This window comes from Phocoena sinus, chromosome 17 (assembly GCF_008692025.1).
Source record: "Phocoena sinus isolate mPhoSin1 chromosome 17, mPhoSin1.pri, whole genome shotgun sequence".
Classification (NCBI taxonomy): Eukaryota; Metazoa; Chordata; class Mammalia; order Artiodactyla; family Phocoenidae; genus Phocoena; species Phocoena sinus.
This window is the reverse complement of record NC_045779.1, coordinates 51,169,410-51,193,197: the sequence shown is the minus strand read 5'-3', so window position 1 is coordinate 51,193,197 and position 23,788 is coordinate 51,169,410. Positions and strand designations below refer to the sequence as shown.

At 37.8% G+C, this 23,788-nt stretch overlaps 1 long non-coding RNA gene across 1 annotated transcript in view; it reads left to right on the top strand.

Annotated features, from left to right (window-relative positions):
- Positions 1 to 20,688, top strand: part of LOC116742523 — a 104,998-nt gene extending 84,310 nt beyond the window's left edge. Inside the window, exon 4 of the long non-coding RNA XR_004346484.1 lies at positions 20,354 to 20,688. This is a non-coding gene — a long non-coding RNA (uncharacterized LOC116742523). The remainder of the gene's footprint in view (positions 1 to 20,353) is intronic.
- The last annotated feature ends 3,100 nt before the right edge of the window (positions 20,689 to 23,788 follow it).

Sequence of the window (23,788 nt, the reverse complement as noted above, 5' to 3'; positions counted from 1 at the left end):
CTGTGTCCCCTGCATCGGCAGGCGGACTCTCAACCACTGCACCACCAGGGAAGCCCTGAGCCCCATAATTAATGGGAGATAAGAGAAATCAGCAAAGGAAACAGGAAACAGAGGAAGAAAGCTAAGACAGTAGCTGTGCCAGAAGTCACAGAAAATGTGTCCCCTGTTGCTGATAGATCAAGTAGGTTGAGAACTGAGATATGATCGTTAGATTTAGCAGCATGAAAGTTATCGCTGATTTCTCAGCAGAAGTTTTAGAGTTGTGGTGTGGGTGAAAGCTCAACTAGAGCATTTTATGAGAGAACAAGGAGAGGAATTAATTATTCTTTGTATTATTTTTGCTGTAAAGGGGAGTAGGGAAACAGGGCTCCAGCTGAATGGTGGATTGGGGATAAAAGAGTTTTTTTTTAATATTGGGAATGTATTTAGCGTATTTATGTGCTGTGGGATGATCCAAAAAAGAAGTAAAAAATGATGATGCAATAGCGAGACGAGACATTCTGGAGGGATGTCGTTGAGTAGGTGGAAGGAGATGAGACTAGTGGACAAGTAAAAGGAGTATGGATAGTAATTTCATCAGTTGTGGCCAAAGGGAAGGCAGAATAAACAGGCATGGATGTGGGTTGAGGGATAGAAGTGATGGGAGTGTGTAGAGTTGATGGTTTCTCAGTGAAATGGGAAATAAGCATCAGCTGAGAGTGTGGAAGAGGGAGAGGTGTTAGAAGTTTTAGTAACGAGGATAAGGTATGGAGTAGTGACCTAGGAGAAACACACTGGGAATTATTCTTTCTGATATTTAATATGTCTTTGATTATTTCAGTAAACTGGTCTCCTAGTTTCTGTCCTTGCCCCAAATTGATTCTTTTTAAACAAGATCATGTCACTCTACTCAAAACCTTCCAATAGGTACACTTCTTGCTCAGAGTCAAAGTTCCTCATATCTCCTATAAGGCTCTACACTATCTGTAGCCAAATTGCCTCTCTAAACTCACCTACAACTGCTTTTTCCCTCACTCACATCATCAAGGCAGGAAACTGTGTCTATTTTGTTCACTACTATATCCCCAGCAATTAGAACAGCGCCTAGCACATAGTATGAGTAGGTACTCTAAATATTAGTTCGGTAAATGAAGTGGCAGAATTTTAGTGGTAAACTAAGAAGAATATAAGCAAAGTCATCCAAATTACAGCCTTTTCCTAAACTTGTTGGCTTTGTTGGGACATATGGATAATGATGTCTTTTTTTGTTCTTAACTGGGACAATTTGGGGCCAGACAAGTATTGTGTTATTTAAATGCTGCTGAAACTTGCATATATCTTTGACTCAAAAAATTTAAGAGATGGCAGTTCAGGATATTTTTTGTCCTGCATGTTGAGCTACATAAAATTTATACTTCATGTATGTTTATATTTAGGCATGGGCTAACATAATCTAATGTCATTCAATGCAACAAACAGCCAAGGTGGATAAAAGTATGAAATTTGCTGTTAGGGATGTTGTTGAATAGGTTATGTTTGTTGTTGGTTTTACATTTCATTATCCTCCCATTATGAGACTAAAAGGAGAAAATTCTTCATAGTCCTAGACTGAGGAATAGTGCTTCTTTTATCATTATTTTATGAATATTGCAAATCATGTTAACTGATTCTGTTCCTTTCTTTTCCTTGGCTGTTAGGACATGTAGACACAGGGAGAAGTTAACTACCAATGCATTGCAGTTCTCAAGGATTTATACTGCCCACAGTCAGACACTCTCCTTACTTTCTCCCCACCACTCACCCCACACCAATCTGCTAAGCCAGTTAGCACTCTGGGATCTGCAGAACCCTTCCCTTTCTAATTTCTGTTTGTTTGGGTTTTTTTCTCCCAATGCTGCTAGTATGAAATTGATGGTGAACGCTTATCAGATTAAATTTATGTGAAAGAGTGATAGTAGTGAAATAAGGATAATAGAAGAGACAAGAGCCTCAGAAACAGAAAAATGAAAGAGTAATATCTCACCCTGGTCATCTTAATGAAATGAATGTTAAGAATGAGGAAGGGGCAGATATAAGAAGAACAAAGGAAAAGGTAGACAAGAAAAAAGAAACAAGAAAGAACAAGAACCTCAAAGAGGGTAGGATAATTGCACATTTATCTTCTTTTAGAGTCCCAAAACAGATTGTGTCAGAGGTGGGAAGCACCTGCTCATCTATGTCTCCTGTCACCACACACCTTCTTTTCCCACCCCGTTTTGAGCCAAAGCTATCAGGGTCAGCAGAATTAAACTAGCACGAGAACACCAGTCTCTACTTCTTGTCATTTTTTATCCTGTTCTTTTTTCTACTTTTACTTAAGAAGTTAAATGTTTTAGCTCAGACTCTGCTATAACTTTCTTCTGTGTCGTGCCACTAGGCTGCAGAATATGATTGTTCTGGAGAGGATTCTCTCAGTAAGTTGATATTTTAGCAATATTCACCTCCTATTTCACCAAGGTTCTTCTTAGGAACAAGGACTATAGCCAGGTGTATTCTCTGTAATTTTAGAGCTAAAACTCATTTTAGGAGAACTTTAAGGTGAATATGTTTTTCAAAGGAATTTGTCTCTCCTTAGAAGAAGACTTAAATTGATTAAGCATAGAGACTATAATAATCACAAAAACACATATAAAGCATTTATATGTATCAGGTGCAGCCTCTCAGCATTTCACATGAATTAATTAATTCAATCCTTACAACAATCCTGTAAGGCAAGTACTATTACTAGCCCCAATTTAGCGATGAGGAAACTATGACATGCCCAAGGTCCTGCAACCTGTAACTGGAATACCCAGGACTCACACCAAGGGAGTCTGGCTCTACAGCTTGGGCTCGTAACTACTCCATTAGACTCAGATAAACTTTTGTTGGATGAATAAATGGGTGAATTAACAAATGAAAGGATAGTTAAATTCAGGTTTTTTAGATACATTTCTTGATACATATTTTGTTGAACTAGGAGCCTTGGTGTATGTGAGTTTTAAATTAATATCTAGAGATCCAGAAAAACACAAAAAAACTCTATACCTGCGTGAGTGAATGTGTGTAAGTATGTGTGTGTTGTTGTTTAATATTGGAAGGTTTGCACACTAGATATCTTTTGAGGACTCTTTTGGAGAATTGGGACTAAAATTGGGCCTAGCAATCATAAGACAACTTAGAAGAGGAATCGGGGCTAACAATTTAAGAACCTCCAGAAAGTAAATAGAGAATGTGGACTGAAAACAAATTATTTTATTTTGGTAACTGATTGAATGTTTTTGGAAATAAGACTTAGCAGCCCTTTCTTTCTTATCTTTCTTTGGTCTGGCCAAGGAGAGGGTAATGATACATAAGCCCAGAACATATTGAGAGAAGGATTATGTATGATTTTGGTGAATTTGTACCTTGTTAGAAGACTTTGTCTGTGTATAAGGCTGCTCTATCAGAGTTCATAGAACCATTTGCAGAAGGAATCTGATAGTACACGGCACTGGGCTCATACAGTTCTTTGGATTCTATAAGGCAACACCACCATTGTGATAGGTATGTTTTTGAACAATTAAAGTGATGGATTTGATATTTTGAAAAGCTGAGAAATCAGTTGGGCTCTTTTGTTTTTAACTAACAGTGCTTTCCAAGTTGAGAGGGAGGTAGATTTTTTTTCAATATGTGATGTATGTGTCTTCTTAAAAGCCATTATCAATGTAGAATGGAACTGTACCCTTGTAGGGCAGCACAAGTTAGATATAATAGTATTCTTTGTTAAGTTTCAAGTTAGTCACCATGAACTGTAAACTTGCTAGGGTGGATATCCTGGGATATTTAACCCACATATTGCTGCTAAACATTATCTTCTTAGTCTTTTGCTGGTGCAGTAATTTTCATAGGACCTAGAAACATTATCCATCCCCATTGCTTCCATCGTGTTAGATATGACCCTTGCCCCAACCTTTCTAGATTGTGACATCAGATAGATTGTTTTCTTTTCAGCTTTGTGTCATCTATAAATTTGATGAGCTTGCCTTTTCCACGTTATAGAGACATACATCAAATAAGAAAGAGTTATGGGCAGAACATTATAGTTATTTGGCAATAATAAGCAAAAGCTACAACTTATTAAGAAATTGTTAAGCTAAACAACTAATTTTTGGACTGACCTACTCATCTTAAATGTGGTGATTATTTTTAATGCCAGCTAGGAGATTAATACAAGACATATTAGAGACAGTTGAATGCATTAAGATATGTTATGGTTATGTGAGATGAAAGTCTAATATTTTGAAAGAAAATGAAACTTCAAAATTGAATTTTAATACATCTAAAAGAAATTACATTAAACCATCTTTGCAAATTATTGCATCCTTTACAGTGTATAAATAACAAAGAACAGGTACTCAATAAACATTAGATGACTGAATAAAAATAATAAAATGAAGGCTACCTTCCTTGAAATTAGTTTATTAGTAAGATAGGCATTCTTTAAAACGTACCTAGAGGGCTGCATTTTTTGCATAATGCTTTCACTTTAAAACTGTTCTTATTGTGTCACTCTCATACACACAACCTTTCAGTGGCTTTCTGTTCCCTACCCAATTATTTGCATGGATTCTAAGCCTTTCTATAATTTGACTTCAAGCCGTGTGCCCTGTCTCCATGCCCACTAACTTGCTTCTTCCTTTATAATTAAGACAGTCTCCTCATTGTACCCCAGACACACCATGTACCCATTCTTGTTAACTTGGTCCAAGTCCTCCAGGCCTAATGCTTTTTGCTTTCCAGTAAATTTATCCAAATCTTGTCCATTCTTCAAATCCCAGCTCAATTCCCACCCTCTCCCTAGCAAGTTTTCCACTATAGCTCCAGTCTTCATCTGTCTCCCTCTTCTCTGACATCGTTCAATTATTCATTCAATGACTATTTGGATGCTAAGTGCCCAACATTGTGCCAGCATCAGGTATAAAAGACATTGTGCTTGCTTTTGTAGTCAGACTGTCTGGATTTGAATTCTTACTATGAAATGTAGTAGCTCTTTGACCTTAGCAATATCTTAACCTCCTTACACCTCTATTTCCTCATTTTTAAAACGGGGTAATAATAATACCTATGTGGTTGTTGTTACTGCAGAAGATAATTATTTAAAGCTTTAAGAGCAGTGCTTTATTCAGCAAAATGTTTAATGAATGCTTGTTGTTGTTGTTTTGTTATCAGAGACAGAATAATAGTAAACAGTCAATTGCAATTGAGAGTAATGAGTGCATTGATAGAATTGAGCACAGGATTCTGTGAAACCTGGGGCATGTAACCTAACCTTAGAGATCAGGACGAGTTTCCTGGAGGAAGTGATTCCTAAGCTGAGGTCTGAAGCATGAGTAAAACACCTACAGCCCTCAACTGTCTGTACCAATCATCAACTGTATGCTCAACTTTATATGTAACAGCTTACTTTCGTAAGTTTCCAAGGAATGTTCTTCATGGAATTGGTCTTAGTGAACCCATTCTTTATTCATAATGCTACACACACAATTCTTTCCCCCAAACAGAACCCGTACCCCCACCCACACCCAGGATTCTTGGGAAAATTTAAATATAAGATAGATGTTTTCACCATGGAATTAGGAATTAGCAATGTGATTTAAAAACAAATAAAATGTAATTTCAAGTCAGTAATTTCACATTGAAACTGAAATTTTCCTGATGGCTAAAACCCAATCTCATCGAATGACTAAAAGTCATAGTCTCTTCTTGGCTCATTTTTTATTTTTACCAGGGCCTCAATTACTAGAGTCACTAACCTCCACGCTTCTCAATGCCCGCAGGCAACTCAGTTATACAGAGCATGGCCTCTTGCTCTATGCTCGGCTACCCAAGTTATTTTGGAATCTGTCCATTATTACCTAATGAGGGGAAAAGAAACAAACTGCATCCCATGTCTTTGGCATCTGCCATCTTAATTTTTTTTCTCCCTTCTTTCTCATCATATTGTTATACATACTTTCTTGCTACTATTGTTTCATGCATCTCAATATTGTCTTCAACCCTGCCTGCTTCCTCCCCTTACTCAGATAGATTGTAAACTAGTTGAGGACAGGAACCATGAACTGCTGCTACACCCAGCCCTGCAGGATGGATGTGCCCTCTTAATTCCAGGGTACCATCCTCATAAAGCAAATCTGAATGTCCCCCTGGAACTGAGCAATGTGGCAGCCCCAGGACTCCGTGCAAGAGTCCTTTTGTATTTTCCCAGTGTATCCAAGGTAGTCAATCAATAAATATAGATTGTTTAACTGATTATTGATTGTTTAAAGCTACAAGCTCATGTTTTATGTTTCTATAATCAATAAGCATTTTAAATCTTCCATAAGATTTTCATCTCTAAAATTTTAAATATTTTTCTAATAATCTATAATCCATTTTAACAATCAGAATAAATGTTAGCCCAGTATTAAAACATTTAAACAAATCTATTTTTTAAGGACCTAGATATTTATGTCAGTGTAAAATATCTATTTTTAATTAATAAATGTATTTGGATCTGTCTCAGTAATAAATCCATTAGATTAAATAAGATTTGGATATTAATAGCACAAATTTACGAGATTTTAATTTTTACTTGTAACACTTCACAAAATATTCTTTGGGTATTTATAAAACAGTAATGAAGGCAAAACACTTCTTTTTTATATCTCATTTAAAAATGAAAAATTTAGCCAGTATGTCTTGGACTAACACCAAAATGGATAATTCTGGAAATAACCGCAACATGATAAAATATACAACTGCTTGGTGGTTTCCCTCTTTTGTATAATTTCATAATTTACTGCATTTTCTCCACAACTGACCAAATGGAGATTTTTCTCTGAATTTTAAAGAGGAAGCAGACAATTATACTCAAATAAAGATGTTAAAAAAAAATAAAAATAAAGAGGAAGCAGAATGCAACAATCACAAAATTCAGAACTTAAACATTTTAAATAAGTGACCTCAGAGTTCACAGATCCACTTATAAAGTGTATTCGCTATAAATTATTTTATAAGGAAGCAAATGCTATAATGACCCTACATTTGGAATCAATTGAAATGCACAAGTGCTTTTAGGTTGACTTTTGAACTCCTCTGATTTGTGACACAGATAAGAGTAAATGATGGACTGATGAATTTGTGCAGTTTCTTGGCAAGTTAAGGAATATGGTAAAGTAAATAGTTGATGATTTCAGGCTACTTTAAGTGTATTAAGCACTTTAAACTCTTTGTTCAGATACGAAGGCCTGTCCCTGGTACTTGAGGAATGTTTTCAGCTTCTTAGTTTTCCTTGAACTTGTGTCCCAAGTCAGGGAGTCTTTGATTGTCCATCTTGATATAAACTTTGCCTCTTGTTTATGTCCTCTAACCTTGACTGTTTGCAGGACTGTGGCCTTGTCTTAATTGCTGCTACCTACAAGTGAATTTTAAGTTTGCCATTCTGATCAAGAGATCAATTTACTTGTCCTAGAGCAGCTCCACCCCAGATTGGCTGTCAAGTGTGCATGTATGCACATACATATGTAATTTTGTTTGTGTGTTTGTCGTCATGAATGGTAGAAAAAAAGAATAAAACTAAAATGCATCATCTGTTCCCTATATGTACTTCCTATAAGGTGCTTCCTTACTTTATTTTCTTTAATCTTCACAGTTTATGAACAGAAAATATACTTGCCCAATTAAAGCATATGTAAGGAATATACATAAGGAAACAAATGAGACAGAGGCCATGTATGTTAGTTAAAGTTACACAAATCAAAAGTGTGGAGCCAGAATTTATACACAGGACTCTATACTGTTTTCTGAAGAATGTTTCTCAAAGTCTACTTGCAGCAGAATCTCCTCAGGCACTTGTTTAAAATGCACATTTATGGTTCCCGCCCCTCCCTGCCTCATGGAAACCTAGGGATAGATCCCAGAAACACTGCCCTAGTGTGTCCAGAAAATTCAAGGAACGATAGACTTTTTTTTTTTTTTTTTAACGATAGACATTTAAATGATCAAGAAATACTGGAATAAAGGATATGAAAACTCAAATGACTTTTCCACTTGAAAAGTATTTTATGAAAGTGCCAGGCACCTGAAAATAAGGGTTTATAGTGACAAATGTCCTTTCGGGGATGATTATGGCTTTATGCAAAGTTGATGCCAATAAATCTTTTCTACAAAGCTCAAGTCTCAGTCCAGCCTGGCAGGAAATCATTTTACCTGGCACTGCAATTCCAAAAGGAAAGCCAGTGAGGACAATTTTATGAATGTTGCTTTCCTGGCACCAGCTATCCGAAGATTAGTTGCATTGGCATAACTTTTTTCTCATAACCTGTTTTTAAATTGAGAATAGAAAAATATAGTCATTCATTTATGTAGAAAATTATACAGACTGGAAATGAGGAAATAAACCAGAGTCTAAGACATCCAAAGGGAAATCATCACTCTATGCATTAAATGAGCAAGGTTGTTGTTGTTGTTGTTTTTCCTGTATGCGGGCCTCTCACTGTTGTGGCCTCTCCCGTTGTGGAGCACAGGCTCCGGACGCGCAGGCTCAGCGGCCATGGCTCACGGGCCCAGCCGCTCCGCGGCATGTGGGATCCTCCCGGACCAGGGCACGAACCCGTGTCCCCTGCATCGGCAGGTGGACCCTCAACCACTGCGCCACCAGGGAAGCCCTGTTGTTATTGTTTTGATGAATAAAGTGAAGGTATATCACATTAACATTCAATGAGACACCAAAAGAAAAGAATGTTAATTTACAAAAAGGACCTTATTAACCTACTAGGTGATCAAGAACTTCTAAAGCATTTTTTTCAAAGAGAGGTGATCTGATCTTCTTTTTTCTCACTATTTCACCTTAAAACTGGTTTTAAATAAGGCCTACTGTTCTTTAAAAATTCTAATATTGCCAGAATCTCAATATATGTTAAGTTTCTAGACTAAATTCACCATTAAGGAAAGAGTTGAGAATTCCTTGTCAATCCAGGGATTAGGACTCAGCACGTTCACTGCTGTGGCCTGGGTTCAATCCCTGTTCAGGGAACTAAGGTCCCAGAACTAAAATCACAAACTGTGCAGCACAGCCAAAAAAACAAAACACAACAAAACAACAACAAAAAAGAAAAAAAAAGGAAAGTGTGCTTCTTCAGAGGCATTTAGTTTTCAAAAATAAAGAAAAAGTCAAGTTTAAAAACAGCTGGTAGCAAAGAAAAGTATCAGAATGACAAGTAATAGCTGACCAGAACTAATATTAATAATTAGTAACTAATATTAATAAGAAATGGAGGGAGGAAGGAAGCTGGTCCATTGACTATAGAAAGGAAAGAATATGAATTAACAGATGCACACTACTATTTATAAGATAGATAAACAACAAGGACTTACTGTATAGCACAGGGAACTATATTCAGTATCTTGTAATAACCTATAACGGAAAAGAATATGAAAAAGAATATATATTTACATATATATATATATATAACTGAATCACTTTGCTGTACACCTGAAACATTGTAAATCAACTAAACTTCAATTTTTAAAAAAAGACTATGTTTGAATTCAAATGTTACTAATTTGGGGAGGAGGGGAAAGCCTGATATCAAGATTGACTCAGCATCCGAAAAAGTCATGAAATAATCATATCAGGTCTTGTGTGAATCGGGCACACAAACCTAAGAGGTAAAGGAGGTTTCCTGATTCAAGCTGATTGGAGCCAGAAAATGAATGATCTAACTTAGAGACTTTTCTAATTTTCTTTTTTTTTTTAACGACTTTATTGGAGTATAATTGCTTTACAATGTTGTGTTAGTTTCTACCGTATAACAAAGTGAATCAGCTATATGTATACATATATCCCCATAACCCCTCCCTCTTGCGTCTCCCTCCCGCCCTCCCTATCCCACCCCTCTAGGTGGTCACAAAGCACCGAGCTGAGAGGGTAGCACTGACATATATACACTACCAAATGTAAAACAGATAGCTAGTGGGAAACAGCTGCATAGCACAAGGAAATCAGCTCGGTGCTTTGAGACTTTTCTAATTTTCTGATTATGGATGCATAGGAATGAGTGAAAATATAATCTTATTTTTTCACTTTTCAACAATCTTTCAAAAAGTATAACAAGATAATTTCATCCCATCCTGACAAGTTGAAAGTGTATGAGAGGGAGAGAGGCCGGCATCCTTTCTTGGCTCACCTTGGAGTTTCTCTGGCTGGGCTTATTCAGTCAGAATGGGAAGGGCAGGCAAAAAACTACCAAGAGCTGAATGCAATAGTTTATTTTGATTAAAGGCTTTATTCATGAAGCAGGTGACAAGAACGATGGAAACACTCAAAGAGCCAGCTTGCCTGCCTGTCATACCAATTCTGCCACATAGGCATAAAGGCAGTGTATGAGTCAAAGATGAAAACACAGATCAAGCCTGTCAGCCTCCACTCATTCACCTGGCCACCTTGAGTATTGGTTATTATTCTAGCTCCTCTGTATTCTCTCTTTGGGGTCGCTTTCCATATTTCTGTTGATTAGATACTGCCTATCAGAGAAACTCTGGGGAAATAGGAAAAAAAGCAACTTGACTGTTGCTTGTAGTTTTAAAATATGAAGACTTTCCAAATATTCTATTTGCAGAATCAGTTTATAACCCCCGCAATCACCAGGGCAAGGCAGTTAAACTTTCCTTCTCCACAAGTATCAATCTGCCCTTTTGTTACTTCATTTCACCTCCAGTGCTGCTTGTGATGCTCCTTTTCATGTAATTTTCTCTGAAGAAGATGCTAGAGAAGTGGGACATCATGGGATCTTCCATAGGATCTGATGATGTGGTGATGATGGTCTCTGGCCCTGCTGGTGGTAGTCAAAACTCAACACAGGAGTACGACATCCCAAGCAGGAAGCCACACTTGTCAAGGGACCAGCCACTAATGATTAATCCAGATTTGCTCTTGGCACCACAAGATTCCTCTTCTGGTCTTGTTTTGCATGCAGGACAGCCCAGAGGAGCCTGATATTTTCTGTGGAAAATCACGTGATTGTATTTTCCTCAAGGCTAATTGGTAATTGGCTAATTTCCTTTCCTTCATTCAGGCATTGTTCTTCATCACTAAGAAGTTTCCTGCTGAGTTAATGTGCCCACTTTTTTATTTTAATATTTAGAATCAGTACATGTTCACTTGCTTTACCATCTTGAAAACTATATTTTATAATCTTAATGTAAATTATGCTTTATGAATCCTAAACAAAACTGACAAAAGTCTGTAATTGATTAAACCCATCTTTTGGAAGATGGGTTAAATAAATATTGGACTTCCCTGGTGGCGCAGTGGTTGGGAATCCGCTTGCCTAATGCACGGGACATGGGTTTGATCCCTGGTCCGGGAAGATCCCACATGCTGTGGAGCGACTAAGCCCGTGCGCCACAACTACCAAGCCTGCACTCTAGAGCCCGTGAGCCACGGGCTCTAGATGGGTTTCAAAACCCATCTTTTGAAAGTCCCACACTTTCAAGTTTTTAAAAAATGTTACTGATCTAATACCTGCTTTTCAAAAATGAAGTTAGCTAAGATAATATGATTGACACTTTTTTCAGCTTACTTAATATTTTAAGCATTTATTTGCATGACTGTCCATTCTGATAACAATTCATTATGGTTGCCCTGATGCCACATGAATATTTGAACCAGTCATAATAAATCATATTAAATATTTATGATTAATTAATTTGAATATTTCTTCTATTTAGTATGAAACTGAATTAAAATATGCTAATAAAAGGTAAGAGATAAAAAAATTAGAAATGTTTATGAATATGTGCATGAAAATCAATATTACCATTTTTCAAAGAGAAACAAATGCATAAAATATAATTCCTTTAAGCGTGGCCTTTAGCATCAAACTGATCTCACTACCTGTTCTGAGTACTAGCTGTGTGTCCCCAGGCCCTTTTAAATTCTCAGTTTTTCTCATCTAGAAAATAGGAGGAAATAATAGTGTTTGTAAGGATTAGATAACATTTGTAAAGCAGTTAATGCTCAACACATAATGATAACAATAATTGGTAGTTACTGAACAGTATGTTGATACTTATTATTTTTGTTGTTGATACTTTTTATTTTTTTTTGTTGATACTTTTTATTTTTCAAAGTAGTAATCTCAAAAAAATTTTGTGCACTATTGGAACTTATGAAAAGCCGAATTATTAAGAGCAAAATCTCACCCTTGTGTTTGTTTGAGTTGAGGAGTATTATACTCTGGAAGCTGAAGGACTTAATCAAAATAAGTCTGTGGGAAAAGACTCAAGCTGCTTAAGATAGTGGAATGAAACTTCAAACTTATCATGTACCCAAGCAAACTCTTCTCCACACTTCTGCCCTGTACCTGTTCCTTCCATGGTTTTCCCCATTTCAGTCCATGGTAAATTCATTCTTCTAGGTGCTCAAACTAAAAACATCAAGAGTTATCCTTGACTCCTTTTTTCTTTTACTTGCCACATCCAATCCATCTACAAATCCTGATGGCTCTCCCTTCAAAAATATTGATACTTATCTCCACATTCTCTGCTATTCTACCCTGCTCTAACCTGAAGCACAAAAAATTAAATCCTGTTTTAATTTGCATTTCTGTAAATATACATAAGTATTAAAATATTCATTACTACTTCTTCCATTTTATGCATTGAAAATTATCTTCAAAAATTTATCTATAGGTATCTTAAACTAAGAACCTCAAAATAAATAATACTAATTATTTTATGGCATAGCCTTGCTCTTCATAAATAATGCAGTTAAAAATATCATATAACTTTTATTCAAATAAGTCATAGTGTAAAAATGTAGTAATTGCAAACCTCTAAATTACCATTTAATGATCAGTATTTATCAGTACAAAATGTACTGCATCAAACCAGCTTTTTTTTCTGTCATTAACTATGGGATGACTCTTTACTTTGTTAAGATCATTTCTCTATTTTGTTTCATTGCTTGCTTTTCTTCTGTTGGGAAATTATTAGGACCATGAAAATGAAGAGCTAAAGAGGAGGAATAAAACATGTGTTACTTGGCCTTTCACACTGATCTTCACTAACCCATGTTTTCATGAGCACCAGATTCACCAAGTTTTCAAAGAGGAATAGCAAGTGTTTGATGATGAAGGAAGTTTGGATTTAATTTTCACTTTGAGACACATGGATACTATTCCCTGAAAAAATATTGGCATTCTGAAGATGTTCAAGCACTCTTACTCCAGCAGCTACCAATAGCTCCAACTGCATGTGAGGCTCTGGTGGCTCTGAGAGCTGTCAAAGCAGAGATGTTAGAAACCAGCTGCCTCCTTCATTCATCCTTTGAGATCAGCAGAGGTGGGGGTGGACTTTCCTGCCATCAAATCCTTAGAGCAGCAACTTGCACACAGAATTTGCTCTTACAGAAAAATGATTCAAATAATATGAGCAAAAATAACAGCAGTAATAAGAAAGATAACTTGTCCTGCAGTTTATTGAGCACTTTCCAGGTATCCAGGACTATTTCAATCGCATCTCATATATTATTTCATTTCATCTCTAGAACATAAGCAAGCAGACAGTTGTGGGCTATCCCCAGAGGAATGGCTTCAAGTAGAGTTATGAAGAACACCCTAAATCTTCAGAGCAGTTCAAAACCACCTCACAGACAAATATTTTAAAAGGTTGAGGTAGGACTTTTATAAGCGCAATGAATTCTATATGGGAAATCCTTCATTGATATATCATAGCAGTCCTTTGAATAATCATTAAGTTCAAGACACTGTATAGGTATGACCCAGAACTAGCAATAATCTTGTCCTCATCGTTGATAAAATTGTTTCTTAACCATCCTAAAGTATATATCATGCATCAGAAATTTTAGATGTATGGGATTTTTTTTTCAGAATTCTTGTATTTAACATTTTTCCTTCTCCACTTCTTACATATATTAAATTTTTTTTTAATCAAGAAAAGATTTTCTGGGTAACTCTTCCTCCACTATCATGACCAACATTTTACTGTTTTTCTCCCCTAGAACTGGAACAGAGACTGATGTACCAGCAGATGTTTCTAATTCAGAATGTCTTACTCTTTCCAGGAAAGGAAAAAGTTTAAACTTAAGTAGCTGCTGTTTATCAGCAGACCAGGTGGAAGAAGAAGACTATCTTCTTCCTTTTTCCTTCCTTCTTCCTTTTACAAAGTATCTCTTCTTCATCTTTCCTTCTTTATTCTGGAAATTTTCTCAGTTCAGTCTTTGAGGTATATCTACTAATAGAGAGTTCAGATCATGGCTGTTGCCTGATCCTTCTTCCTAAGATCAAAGTAGACTAAACCACAAACTTGAACTTAAATAAGAAATCTAAAATGTAAGCATGATATTCTGTGTTGAACATTTGCTGATTCAGGCAGACTTTTATCACCTTATTTTGGTTCTAGCACCCCAATTGTGCTTTAGGTAGCCACCATCACCCCTATAAGCAACTCATGTGCTTCAGAGAAGTATCTCCATGAGCAGCACATGTGGCTCAGGCCTAAACTAATTAGCATTATGTGGGTCTGTGACTGGTTCAGAGATGGTAACATGATCTAATTAATAAGTTAGTGCTTAGAAAAAAGCCTAAGACTTTAAATCAAAGGTTGAGGGAGGGGCTTCCCTGGTGGCGCAGTGGTTGAGAGTCCGCCTGCCGATGCAGGAGACACGGGTTCGTGTCCCGGTCTGGGAAGATCCCACATGCCGCGGAGCGGCTGGGCCCGTGAGCCATTCTTGCTGAGCCTGCGCGTCCGGAGCCTGTGCTCCGCAACGGGAGAGGCCACAACGGTGAGAGGCCCGCGTACAGAAAAAAAAAAAAAAAGGTTGAGGGAATAGGACAAATGCAGTACATTAATGGGGAATCATGTAGCCTGAGAGCTCCTGGAAGAAATTTTGGAACAACCAGGGAGAATCTCCTGAGACTGGAGCTGCGATTTTGGGGTATGTTTGTTACACACCATTATCACAATACATTTGGTGTATTTGGCTAATACACCAAAGAAGGTAATAGGTCAGGTTCCAGATATTTGAGGTATATCCTCCTGACTTACCCTCAAATTAGAATATTACCAGCAAAACGTAAGATAGAGTAATCCAAGGCAGGATGATAACATTTTTAAACACTAGAAGAAACATGTTGTCTTTCTGTTAAGGTTGCTAAGCTTGGAGGTTTTGAACCTGTCACCAGTGGCTGTCTTCCCTGACACAATGAGGAGTCTGTTGCAGAATGAAGCTAATCAGAGACAGTGATGAAAGGCAGGTAGAGAAAGAAAGAGCAAAAAGGCAAAAGCAGAAGAGAGCATGAGTGCAAGAGAAAGCAGGAATGAGTGAGCAAATAAAAGAGGAAGAGTAATGATTTAGAAAAATCAGTTTCATATAGATAAAATTTAAACTTTTGCAGAAACACATTTTAGGTTACATCAACCCTGTGACTGGCATTTTTCAAATATGAAATAGAGTTACAGAAATTATATGTTTATTTAACCAGTAATCAATCAGTGATTTCCATCTAACACTGTTAGATGTTCTCATTAAAAATCTATAAGTCAATGTAGACTCTAAATTTTTTTAAGTAAAAAAAGCTTAACATGTATAAAATTGCAATGTGTTGTGTAGGAGCTGTCATATGGAGAAAGATAATAAGTGCTTAGGGAACACAAAAGAAAGAGATATTAACCCTGTAAGTAAATGAAAATGGGGAAGATATGGAAAAAGAATTCACATAAGGGACTTCCCTGGTGGTCCAGTGGTTAGACTCCATGCTTCCACTGCAGGGGGTGCGGGTTTGATCCCTGGTGGGGGAACTAAGATCCCTCATGCTGCACAACACTGCCAAAAAAAAAAAAAAAGAATTCACATAAGCTGTAGCTAAAAACCAAAGGATAAATAGAAGTTGGTAAATAAATCGTGAATGAGGACAAGCAGAAGACTTGCATTTGTACTGGAGACTTAAAATTCATGTAAATTGTATCAATTTACTAGCTTCTATTACCAGTATCCTGTGCACTCAAAAAGAGAAATAAAAATCTGCCTTCAAATGTCTATCATTATTATTATTATTATTTTTGAAGATGTTGGGAGTAGGCGTTTATCAATTAATTAATTTATTTTTTGGCTGTGTTGGGTCTTCGTTTCTGTGCGAGGGCTATCTCTAGTTGTGGCAAGCGGGGGCCACTCTTCATCGTGGTCTGCAGGCCTCTCACTGTCACGGCCTCTCTTGTTGCGGAGCACAGGCTTCAGACGCGCAGACTCAGTAGTTGTGGCTCACGGGCCCAGTTGCTCCGCGGCATGTGGGATCCTCCCAGACCAGGGCTCGAACCCGTGTCCCCTGCATTGGCAGGCAGATTCTCAACCACTGCGCCACCAGGGAAGCCCAAATGTCTATTATTAATACACCTCACTGATTTTCTTCAATCTTTTCTTCTTTAGTTAAAGCTTTAAATTATATTAAATATTTTCAAGAGAGGAGGTGAGCAAGGCTGACTTGATGTATGAGCCTGTGATATTAGACCTGCTCCAAAAGAAAACATCAGCCAAAAGAGATTTCACTAGCAACTACATGGCACTACTCAAAGGGCACCTGAATGGCTCCTGTTCCTCTTTCCTATTTCCAAATACTTCCTCAACCTGCTAACATGTTTTATTTCCTTTTGTCACCTTGCATTAAATCAGTCTAATTAAAGATTCATTTGAATGGTATTGTTCATTTTTCACAGTGGAAAAAAAAAAGATAAAAGGTGTAGGGGTGTGGGTAAGGGGGATGGGTTGTAGTCATTGACACCTTAGTTTAAACAGTTTGCTTTCCTCTTAACCACAACTTACAGTGTATAAGAAACCAATCCAAGTGCACATGGCAGTGTTGTGGTTGGAATTATGAATTTTCTTACAGTCAAAAAGAGCTGGTTTGAATCTTGCCTCTATCACTTTGCTAGCTTTATGAGCTTGAGAAAATTGTTTAATGTTTGGGGTGTCTCAGTTTTCTTGTCTCTAAGACGAGAGAAACATGGTTACCACTATTGTTACATACTTGACCAGCACAGTGTCCAGAGCTTGGTTAAGCAACCAATAAATGGTAGTTATTGATACTAGGGTAGAGAAAAAGAGGTAATTTTTTAGCAAGAGAAGTGAGATCCTGGGTGAACGGAAGACCACAAAGGCATACTTTGCTGTTTCAGTACTTTTGCCTGTGACAGGATCAGAGGTGCAGATTCAACAACGATGTGACAATCAAGGTGGAGTTGATACAAATGTAGTCAATATTATGTGTTCCCGATTTTGGTGATAGAAATGTCACATGTAGTTCATTAATATTGCATCAACATTTGATCTCAAATTTGATGGTTCTGGATTTTTGTTTTCACTATAACTTTCCTTCTTATGACTGTTCCTTACAGAGTTAGGCAGCAGCACTACATGGGTGCTTAAGGGAAGTGCAAAGAGTGTCTTAAACGAAGGTGAATATTTAAAATGTCTGTTTCCTGGACCGCTTTGCAAAGAGGTATTGGGTCAGCCAAAAAGACCAAAAAGACGTTTGGGTTTTTTCGTAACATCTTACCGAACTTTTTGGCCAACCCAGTATTTTACCAGATCCTGTTTTCAAAGCAGCTTATAACTGATACCTACAAGATTCCTCCTTTTAAAATACGTGCACATTGAGTACAAACTGAGCCTAAAATGTTATTTTTTTTATGCTTGTCATGAGCGTGTTAACATTCCCCAGTTGTCCATTTCAAAAGGACAGTGGGCCTATCCATGTTGTAAGTTTGCTGGACTCTTCCACAGGGCAGTCACTGTGCTAAGAGACAAAGTAGGGATGCTCTTCAGCGAACTTCACGCTGCTTAGACCAAACTCAAAGCCACACCCTTGAAAAGTGATAGAGTAAAACTGCATTTTAATTTCTGTTTTTCCAAAACCTGCCTAATGTAGTTAATTGACAAAAGCAACTGTATTTTCTGATCAGAGACATAAACTGTAAACCTCAAGGCAATTCTTCTCTTGCCAGTGGTTGCCCTTGATAATAAAATTACCACATTGACAGCATTCACTCAATTTCAACACTGAGAATTTCTCCCACAAAGCATGCTGGAGAAAAGTGCCAGGCCACAAGACAGTTAAATCGAATTATTTCTGCATTTTGCCCTGGCTCGGTTTAAGTATAAATGCCCATACTCTCTCGGTTATTCCACCTCTGAAAAGCACAGGGATTTTTTTTTTTTCTTCTTCAGTTTCAGTGTATAGCAGTATTGTTTATGGGACTTGCGACGCCACAGTTTTAAACCCAATATTTATTTTATTTATTTTAAACCCAATATGAAATATTCAACCATTGTTTTGTGTATTTGACAGGGTTGGTCTCTGCCCTGAGACCATACTGAAATGTTTTTGTTTCTCTATGATTTCTCTTGACCTCAGGCCTTGCTCATTCTGAGCTGCTGAGAACGCTCTCCCTGCCCACTGCTGCTCAGCTCATTTCACCCTCTAACTCCTGTTCACCATCCAGGTATTGGTTTAGTTATTACTTCCTCCAGGAAGCCTTCCCTAATACTTTAATTCTGGGTTAAATGGCATGAGTTCTGTACACTTTTCGCGTTACATTTCAATTGCCTCTTCACTTAGTTGAATTCTCCACTAGACTGAGTTTTCTGAGATCAGAGACACTACTTTGTTTATAGAATGTTTTTAGCAGCTGGAAGGAACACAGTTTGTCATTTAGCAAATATTTTTTAAAGTATATTTGATTTTTTGTTCTTTTATAGCTATTCTTTTCCTTCCTATCCTATGGTCAGTCAGCATTTGCTCCCCTCACCCATTAACTTTGGTTAACTTTGGTGGCTGTGTGGTTTGCTTTAACCAATGGGATGTGAGCAGATATAACATATAACACATTTGGGCCAAAGCTTTAAACGCACTTGCATGATTGACACTCCTCTTCTTCCTGCCTTCCACGGTCAGAAAAGCATCTTTCATATAGTGGCTACTCCTCAGGCTTGATTCAAAGAGAGAAGACACTTGATGCAAGCTGAACCCAAAAGAGCCCAGCAGAACCCAGTAACATGAATGATAAATGACTGTTTGTTGTTACAAGTTGCTAAGATTTGGGATTATTTGTCACCACAACAAAAGTTGATTAATAAAGAAATTGATACCTAGAAGCAAGGCATCAGTATAAGAACAATAAACTAAAATATGTAGTATTTGCACTATGCCTGTTATGAGAGCCCCTGATATTAGAGGAGGCTGGAAAAATGGCAACCTATTGCATGCAATGGTGAAAATTTTGGTAATACTGTTACCTGAGATAACTTGAAAGGCAGAAAATATACCTATAAACTTTGCAAAGAATTTTCAAGATGGAATGTTGGTAGCCCCAAATTCCCTTTTAGGCTTTATAAGGAAGAATAAACTCAGAAAATAATTGGACTTTTTTCAATGGAATGGAAGAGAAAAGAAGAATGCAGAAGTCCAGAGACAGAGTTGAAAGATGTTACTGTTTCTCATCTCCAGCCAGTAAATTATTTGCAAATTAAAACAAGGCCTCAATGCAAAACCAAGTCAAGGGCATGGATAGTTGTTTTCTAGTTGTGTGTACATATTATTACACTGAATAATTTTAATTATTTTTAGTGAATTTAAAGCACATCAGAAATTTAGCAACTTGAGCAAATTCTGAATGCGCAATTACCATAGTAACATGTAGGCAATTTTAAAGATAATATCAAAGAGATTTTTAAGTGGATAAATAGGAGGAGCAACTTATATTATCTATTATCTTTTAGAAGCCTATTATACAGATGAGAAGGCAAAAGCAGTCTTCAAAACTTAATATTGTAAAGTGCCTATAAAGAGTTTTTGTCATCATAAATATGAAAAGTTAATAGTTTCATCCTACTAAGTAAAAGTATGCCTAATTAATAATAATAAGATGAGGAGGAGGAGGAGGAGGAGGATTATGATTCAGGCTTGGGAGTAAAGATCAAATCAAGACTGTTGTCACCACACCATTTGTTAAGACCTCTGATCCCTTTAAAGTGATCCCCAGTAAGTCATTTCACTTGTACAAAATGGTTCTGGGTAAAGAAATCATAGATTGGCCTAATGGAAGCCTAAAGAGTGCAAATTATCTGTAATTAAGCCTAGAAGTATGTCTGCTAATTATGGATCTGGCTATTGGCAGGAGGCACTAACAGGAAATAAAGATATCAAAGAAACTAACAATTTTTTTTTTAAGTTGTAGTGCCAAAAGTGCTACCAGCCTGAATTAAATTGTGATTGTTTGAACAGTAAAACTACCCTTGAGCTCTCCACTTTTTTGACAGGATAAGGAAGCTGTTTGGCATCCAAAAACAGAAGTTTCTCCCAAACAGGATATTGGAAAAGGAAGGACTTCGCAGAAGGTGAAGTCAAGAGTCATGAAGAACAATAGACTATGAAGCTACCTCCAGGAAACAAAATTGAAGATTGGTTAAACACAGTTCCTTACACTCAGGTTAGCAGACTTTATATAACAATTTCTCCATGGGATTTCAGAACTTCTGTGAATCAGTGACTGCTGGGTTCTCACCTTCTTCCCCTTCCTAAATGAGAGTGTTTACTGTGGTTACACTATTTTATTATGGATGTGTAGGTATGTATTTTATCATGGGTGGGTACAAATAACATGTCTTTTAGGTCATAGGACTTTGGCTCAATAGAGCTACATTTGGGCATGATACAAACTCAAGATCCTGGATTTCAAGCTAGAGGTTTTGATTAGATCAGACCTTGGAGTATCTTTAGGATGGGGTGATTACATTTTTTTTACAGCAAGGAAGTGAACATTTGTGAACTTGTTCACAAGCAGGCTGTGGTAGATTACATTATGTCACAAATATTTATTCCTTCCATACCCTTGCCATGCTTCTCTGTGAGCACAGTCTATTTTCCTTTCCACTGACTTTGACCTGGGTCATATTACTTCCTTTGACAAATAGATTGTCTTAGAAGTTTTAAATGTGTTTGAAAATGTGCTTATACATTGTGCATGACTTGGTACCCAATCTTGATGTTTCCCTCCAAAATGAGAATAGCATGTCCAAGATACTAGCTTACTCCTTCAGCCTGGGCTATGGAATGAAAACATAACTGTCATGGAGCCAAGGTCTAGCTCAACCAAAGTCAGCTAAACCCAGAAAAGCCCTCACCCTCAAGAACTTAGGCAATCAATACAAATTTGTTGTTATAACCCACAGAGATATTGGGATTGTTTGTTACAGCAAAAGCTGGCTAACACAAGTTTTGAATGAATTTGTTGTTGAAAATAAAGAAGGAAGAATTATATTGTCTATAAAAATGCTTGGTTTATATAGGAAACCATGTAAGAGTCTGAATGTACATAAATAAATGAACTCAATCAGAATTACTCTCATGTGGAACTAATAGAGATACTATTAGGTTGACCAAAAGGTTCGTTCCGGTTTTTCTGTAAGATGTTATGGAAAAACCCGAATGAACTTTTCGGCCAACCCAATAGTTGAGTTGCTTGGTTATTTGCTACTTGGACAGTAGTTTATTTATTTATTTATTTATTTTTGGCTGCGTTGGGTCTTCGTTGCTGCACATGGGCTTTCTCTAGTTGCAGCGAGCGGGGGCTACTTTTCCTTGCGGTGAGCAGGCTTCTCATTGTGGTGGCTTCTCTTGTTGCGGAGCACAGGCTCTAGGCACGTGGCCTTCAGTAGTTGTGGCATGCAGGCTCAGTAGTTGTGACTCACGGGCCCTAGACCATGGGCTTAGTAGCTGTGGCGCGCAGGCTTAGTTGTGCCGCGGCATATGGGATCTTCCCGGACCAGGGCTCGAACCCGTGTCCCCTGCATTGGCAGGAGGATTCTTAATCACTTCACCACCAGGGAAGTCCTGGACGGTAGTTTTGAAGTCAAAAGTAGTGACCCTAGATTCAGAGGCCCAGAGGGGATTTTTTTTTTTTTTTTGCGGTATGCGGGCCTCTCACTGCTGTAGCCCCTCCCGCCGCGGAGCACAGGCTCCGGACGCGCAGGCCCAGCGGCCAAGGCTCACTGGCCCAGCCGCTCTGCGGCACGTGAGATCCTCCCGGACCGGGGCACGAACCCACGTCCCCCGCATCGGCAGGTGGACTCCCAACCACTGCACCACCAAGGAAGCCCGTAGAGGGGATTTTGATAGGCTTTTTAGGCATCTTCTTTTTAAAAAACTAATCAAGAGGTATCTATAGACCCAAAAGTCTGAAAGAAATCCCAGTATATATTAGAAGATGGGTCAGTGTTTTCAAGGATGTTGATATTTAAAGAAGAGCCTGCAGATTTAAAAAAGGGAATGCCAATGTTGAATGTTTAAGACACTGATTTTTAAATATTTATTTATTTATTTTTGACTGCATTGGGTCTTTTTGCTGAGCACAGGCTTTCTCTAGTTGCAGAGAGCGGGGGCTACTCTTCGTTGCGGTGCAAGAGCTTCTTATTGCAGTGGCTTCTCTTGTTGCAGAGCACGGGCTCTAGGCCGCATGGACTTCAGTAGTTGTGGCTCGCGGGCTCTAGAGAGCAGCCTCAGTAGTTGTGGTGCACAGGCTTAGTTGCTCTGCGGCATGTGGGATCTTCCCGGACCAGGGATCGAACCCATGTCCCCTGCACTGGCAGGCCACTGTGCCACCAGGGAAGTCCCGAGACATTGATTGTTTAATGCCGTATATACATGCCAACTTGAGTAATGAGATTTTGTACCTGGAATGTAAAAATTATGTAGCTTGTTTTTGAATTTTCATCATCCTGTAGTAGAGAGTACTTTTTAGATGGAAAAAAAAAAAAAGACAAGGGCGTTTTACTTAGAAGTATGTTCTGAATGACATGTATGTGTCACTGAGAAAAGAACCAAATTGATAAATGTTGTTTGCAAAACCCCAGGGATTTAGGAGTTCACGACTTAATTAGAAGTTCCGCATGTAGAAGGAAGTATCTAAATAGGCTTACTTAAGAAGGTCTATCATCTGACTACAGGACTAACTAACCCCTTTATTCATCTTTTTAGATGCTCTTGCAGCTGTGAGAGTTAGCATCATCCGTATAATTTTTAAATTCTAGAAAGATATTTTTACAAGAACTTGTCCCATCTCATGGATTGCTAGTTTTCTGAACTTTTAGATACTGTATCATATTCATAAAAATAACAGAAATGAAAAGATGTTTATATATATATATCCACAAGTATCCTTCTTAAAGGAGAATTCATGTATTGAGTCGTTCATGAATCCATTATTTATTTTTTTTTTAACATCTTTATTGGGGTATAATTGCTTTACAATGGTGTGTTAGTTTCTGCTTTATAACAAAGTGAATCAGTTATACATATACATATGTTCCCATATCTCTTCCCTCTTGCGTCTCCCTCCCTCCCACCCTCCCTATCCCACCCTTCCAGGCGGTCACAAAGCACCAAGCCGATATCCCTGTGCCATGTGGCTGCTTCCCACTAGCTATCTACCTCACGTTTGTTAGTGTGTATGTGTCCATGACTCTCTCTCGCCCTGTCACAGCTCACCCTTCCCCCTCCCCATATCCTCAAGTCCGTTCTCCAGTAGGTCTGTGTCTTTATTCCTGTCTTACCCCTAGGTTCTTCATTACATTTTTTTTTCTTAAATTCCATATGTATGTGTTAGCATATGGTATTTGTCTTTTTCTTTCTGAGTTACTTCACTCTGTATGACAGACTCTAGGTCTATCCACCTCATTACAAATAGCTCAGTTTCG